This window comes from Rhipicephalus sanguineus, chromosome 4, assembly GCF_013339695.2.
Source record: "Rhipicephalus sanguineus isolate Rsan-2018 chromosome 4, BIME_Rsan_1.4, whole genome shotgun sequence".
In the NCBI taxonomy this organism is placed as follows: domain Eukaryota; kingdom Metazoa; phylum Arthropoda; class Arachnida; order Ixodida; family Ixodidae; genus Rhipicephalus; species Rhipicephalus sanguineus.
In genome coordinates, this window is record NC_051179.1 from 131,367,468 (window position 1) to 131,373,510 (window position 6,043).

Below are 6,043 nucleotides of genomic sequence, written 5' to 3' on the forward strand. Positions count from 1 at the left end.
TGAGCGGTGTAAAAGAGCGTGGTCATGCAGGGTAATCACGTGACAAGTCAGGTACCTGTACTTTGAAGTATGCGTCTAAATCTCTCTTAGCGACGTTTCCGCACCTACTCTCTTCACAATTTCATGTTTACGCACCGCGTAAACATTTGACCGGGATGAATTCGTCTTAAACTCTGCGTTTTCCAACATACATCCGAGCTATCTGTTGCACATTACACAGGACCTTCTTTGATCGATTGTATAAGGGGCTGGACGACGGACGCATGTCATATTTGGAGCATTGCTTGCTTACCTTATGTACAGACGAACATTGTTTTGTCTTATGCCTTCTGTGCATGGGAGCACTGTGTTTTCTGAATGAAGTGGCGGGCTGCTGTCAACTCCACGACGGATTATGTTGTTTTCGATGCCGTGGTAGACATCGCTGGAATTTTCTGACGTCACTCGGACACCTGACATACCGCGACTTTGAATCAACGTGGAGATTTGAATAGAAATAGAGGGAGCATAGCAAATACGAATAGCCGTGCATTTCATTTCTGTTGTATACGACCGACATGTTTGCCTCCGTGTGCTTGTATAACGAAATAAAGACAGACAAACAAACAACTTTATTGTGGTCCTGAGAGGCAAGGCAGTGGGCCAACTAGGTAGGCCCCCACCCAGCCGTTGGCTAGTCCCATGTCGGAACAGAGAGGCCATGCCTCTCCGCTCTTTCACGAGCCCTCTGGACAGCCTGAAGCTGGACGTCTTGTCTGGGGTCTGTGATTGCCGTCGTCCAGTCTTCTTCTCTTTTAAAATCCTGTAACGCAGGGCACTGCCAGAGCATGTGACTCAGGGGGTCAAATTCACCACAATCTGGGCAAAGTGAATCAATATCCGAATGAAGCATGCTCAGAAAGCCCCTAGAGGGATAAGACCCCGTCTGCAGCATGCGGAGCGTGCTTGCTTGTGATCTGTGGAGCTTATAATGGGGAAAGGGAAAAGTCTGTCGCTCTCCTCTGTAATGAGATGTTATCTCGTGAAAAGTAACGAGAGGATCACTTTGGACGAGCTCTCCCGAACTCACCCGAGAGGCCACCCCGTCGCGGCTTGTGAAACCTCGCGCACGGTCGTGGGCTATCTCGTTTGGGTTCAAGTGACCCGGCAGTACGTCTGGTCCCATGTGAGCGGGAAACCAGACTATGTGGTGAATAGTGTCTGAGGTAGGTGTGCTGCGGAGAATTCTGGCTGCCTCTGTGGCTATCAATCCCGATGCGAACGCCCTAACGGCTGCTCGGGAGTCGGTGTACACCGTTGTGCGTTTCGTGTCCAGTAATGCCAGCGCTACAGCAGCCTGTTCTGCTACATCGACCAAGGAGGTCTTCACCGAAGCTGCCGAGAGGAGTTCTTCCCTGTCACTGACGACTGCCACGGAAAACTTGTTGCCGCTGGCGTGGCGCGCCGCGTCAACAAATGTCTCCGTTCCGGAGAGGCGCTTTATGAAAGCCCTAGCCCTCGCCAACCTACGACCTTTATTGTGTTGGGGATGTACGTTTCGTGGAAGTGGGTCTATAATAAAGGAATTCCTCGTTAGATAATCAAGTTGCGTAGTTTCTCCTTGATTGAAGATAGGACGGAGGCCTGCCGCATCGAGCAGTTGCCTTCCTGTTTCGAAACTTGATAACCGAATTATTTGTGCTGACCTTTGGGCTTCAAGTAATTCCGAAGTGGTATTGTGCACTCCCAACTTCATGAGGTTTTCTGTGCTAGTCGTGATTTTTCCTTTTCTGTTTTGGTCCAATTGAGAGCCGCAACTATGTAAATTATATGGCTCATGAGGAAAGCGTGGTGAGCCCTAAGGAGGATATCCTCGCCTATGCCGCCCTTCTTGTTGGACACCCGCATAATTAATCTCAGAATATTCTCAGTTTTTGTGGTGAGATGGGCTATAGTTTTTGCGTTGCATCCCTTAGAGTCTAATAAAAGCCCCAGAACGTTCATAGAATCGACTCTAGGAATTGTGCGACCATCCTTGGTGCAAACGCCAATGGGCACCTGATCGAGTGGGGTGAGACCCCTAGCACCTCGTCTAGCCTGTCTGTACAGCAGGAGTTCCGACTTTTCCGGCGAAAGCTCCAGTCCCGTACCTTCCAGAAATGACTCTGTAACGTCCAGAGCCTCCTGCAGAGCTTGTTCAACCGCCGCCTCCGATCCTCCGGGACACCAGATGGTAATGTCGTCAGCATATAAAGCGTGTTCGACATTAGGAATTGTTGAAAGGCTTTCCGACAGCTTGCGCATGGCTATGTTGAATAGAAGGGGGGAGATAACTGCTCCTTGGGGAGTACCCCGTCGTCCGAGTTTGAAAGGCTCTGAGATTGATTGTCCCAATTTTACTGCCGCCGTCCGGCTCTCGAGAAAGGATTCAACGAAAGGGAAGAATTTAACTCCCAAGTTCAAAGCCGATATCTCCTTAAGAATATAGTCGTGTTTCACGGTATCGAAGGCTTTAGAGAGGTCCAGTGGTAGGACCCTTTTTACATCTTTGCTTGGAAAGTCAATTATCTGTGTTTTGAGCAGGAGCATGACATCTTGCGTAGAAAGGGAGGGCCTGAAACCTATTATATTATATGGGAATAGGTCATTTCTCTCGATGTAGCGCGAGATCCTGTTGTACACTGCATGTTCTGCTACTTTGCTAAGGCAAGAAGTAAAAGAGATCGGGCGGAGGTGATCCAAGCTGGGTGATTTACCTGGCTTGGGGATTAGGACCACTGTGGCCCTCTTCCAACTTTCCGGTACGACGCCCTCCTCCCATACCCTGTTTATCGCCGTCACTAAGGCCTGGATGGCTTTATCATCCAAATTTCTTAAGACCCGATTTGTAACTCCGTCAGGTCCTGGAGCAGACCTTCCTTTTAGTCTATGGAGCACTTCCCTGATCTCAGCTTCCGAGAAGTGAGCGTCCAACTCTGGGGAAGGCACGCCCTCATACCGGTGGGGGACAGAAGTTGAGTTTTGGCTAAGTGGAAGGTACTTGTTGGCAAGTATCCGAAATTGGGAAGCTTCTGAGATGCCTGCCATTTTCTGCTTATTAATAAGTCGGTCTATGGCTAGTTTTAGATTGCCTTTGGACTGTCCATCGTCTAGGAGTTGTTTGAACAGGGTCCATTTGCCTCCTTTGCGCATTTTCCCGTCCGCAGCCGAGCAGGCGTCCCTCCACTGTTGTTTATGGGGTTCGGAGCAGTGCTCCTCAATGTGCCGATTGAGCTCCGCAATCTTTTTCCGTAGTCTGCAATTAAGCCTTTGTTTTTTCCATCTCTATGAGAGAGCGTTTGGCGTCCAAGAGGTGCGCTAACCTTGCATCCATCCCCGGGGCATCAAATTCTGTGACTATTCCTTTGGTGGCCTTCTCGACATCCTTCTGGATTTGTACAAAAAGTTCACTGAAGGTGTCGTGTACTGACTCATCTTCACCTCTGATTTGCCTGAAAAGGTCCCAGTCTGTATATTTACAGGTTCTCAGGGATGGTGCTCTTATTTCCATCCGGAGTTCTATGATGCTGTGGTCGCTTCCCAAGTTCTCCTGTAAGTTGGACCACTGGACCACCGCATTTCAAGTGAAGCTGAGATCAGGCACCGTGTCTCTCGCGACTGAGTTTCCCAGCCGCGTGGGAAAACGCAGGTCGGAGATAAGCGTTAGGTTTAAGTCTATACTGGCGGCAACAAGATTGGCCCCTTTCTTTGTCCTCGTAACATAACCCCAAGACGGGTGGGGAGCGTTGAAATTTCCAGCCACTATTAAAGGGTGCGATCTGGCGCCAGTTGCGACCTAAAGAAAGCGTTTTTTAAATACATATATATACTGCAATATTATGCAACATATTAGCAGCGTGGTCCTCGTTTAAGTGCTCCGAAGAGAAACGGGGAAACTTCACGGGTTTCTTCACAAAAGCAACGTTATTGCAACGATTTTCAAATCGAACAGTCAATCGAACGATCTCGGCCAGAGCAAAATGCTTTTCACTAAAGGTAAGATTCAAAATGCGATAATGCATCGTGTGTCACACTTTTATCGGGCAGCTTATTCCATGCCACTATCGTACGAGGATAAAAAGCGACTTGAAGCCAGGGTTGCCAATGGTGGCTACTTTTCGCCAAATTGGCGAATTTGAGAGGCCCGTGGCGACCTAAAATTATGAATGGCGACATGGCGAATTTTTGGCGATTCCCCGCAGGGGCGTCTGTGGAAGCAGGCGTTTGGTGTGTAGCGACACCACGGACCCGAGCTAACGGGGGGGTTTCGACCCCCTCCCACGCCTAGCCGTGCGTGGCTTTGCCGTGTCCGGGGAAAGGGGATCCTGGGGGTTGAGCCGACGCCGGGTGATTGGACCTTTAAGGCCCCCCTATTGCAAAAACCAGCGTCGTTCCAGTACCCCCAGCGTGATACCAGTACGTTTTTTGGCACTGGGTCGCACTGGGAACACTGGTATACGCTCGGATTCACTGGGACTCCAGTGAACGCACTGGGAAAGAGCTGGGTGGCACTGGTATCGGCACTGGCTTTGCCGCTGTGACGCTGGCGCTCACTGGGAAGCGCTGGAGACGCTGGAATTCTCACTGGCGTGTGCTGGCACATACTGGAGCCTGTACTGTTTCTGCCAGTGCCGCGCCCTGCTTTCAGTATTGTGCGCGGCGGAATGCTTTGGTATGATTCAATATCGAATGTTTGATTCGATGGTACCGCCAGATGCTATCCTAACGGGTCCCAAACATGTGTCACAAATTCTAGCGGCAGAGAAAGACGATGAGATGCGCACTATTTTCATGATATACGCGATAAGTGAAATCACGGTCAATTTTAATGTTTCCCTGTCGAATGTGGAGAAAAATATGTTAATAACCAAGAGCATCCAACGCTGATCATTTTTCTTTCTAGCATGCTTTTTTTTATTCATGCAGTGCCAATAGCGTCGTTAATTTTTGCGGAGCAGATAGCAGCAATGAATACACATTTCATGCATGCCGCGCATATATATCAGTTTTGCATCCGTGATGTGTTGCGGTAATGACTTCATATTGTAACGTTTATAAGTCTCGAGGCGTTGGTCTGAACATACAGAGCAAATCGTTACATCGCCGTGCAGTTGGCAAGAAGTAAATGAGCTCTGGCTTCGCGACCCCTCCCAACGGAGGCCAGAAAAACAGCCGTCGTTCGATATCGCCACACCGGAAACGCATCTCGGGCAATTCTTGCACTTCCACTTACTTCACCTATACGTTAGGTAACAGTTAAAAAGGTTCCGAGGCCGAAATGCAGAAACTTCAACCATCGCAACTCATCTGCGCCGAGATCGGTCCTACTCAGTGCGGCTCCCAGCGAGCGTTAGGCCTAGCGTACCGGCCGAGTCCGTGTACATGCCACCGGCGCTTCTTAGTTTAAGCACACGCAGTTCCAACGTGTAAGAATTACTGTAAAGTATAGTCTGGACATCCGTTAATTTAAAATAACCGTTTTTTCTTGTGTACGGTGTCCGCACAAGGAGCGATGACCATCGATGCGACTCGCTTTCAGCAACGAACGCAGGCTCACCGAAAGCAGCCGGCCGCACTCGCCGGTACTTCTCTCACTCATACGTCAAAACATATACGTGTCAACTGGTACGCGTTAGTGAACTAATACACCGGCATCTTTTTTCAACAAATTGCATTTGTTTTTGCTGAGCGGTTTTATAGTTTTAGTGATCGATAGAACTGCAAATCAGAATACAGGCACGCCCGCTCCGCAATAATATTGTCGCTCGCGCGAGAAAACTACCCCGTATGAATTCATGTAGGCGCGTGTTTATCGAACGAGTCATCGTAAAGCTTCTGTACATGTTCATCAGTAGCAAGGGCGAGAAACGGCTATTAAAAATCGACAGTAACAGCCGTCAAACTGTACCCTGTTCCTCGGTCCAGTTGATATTTTTCGGAGTTAAGACGGGAATTCTTAAAGACACTTAGCACTCTTCCCATTTTGGGCATTTCATTCGTTGCCGCCAACCCTTTGTGTGTATCT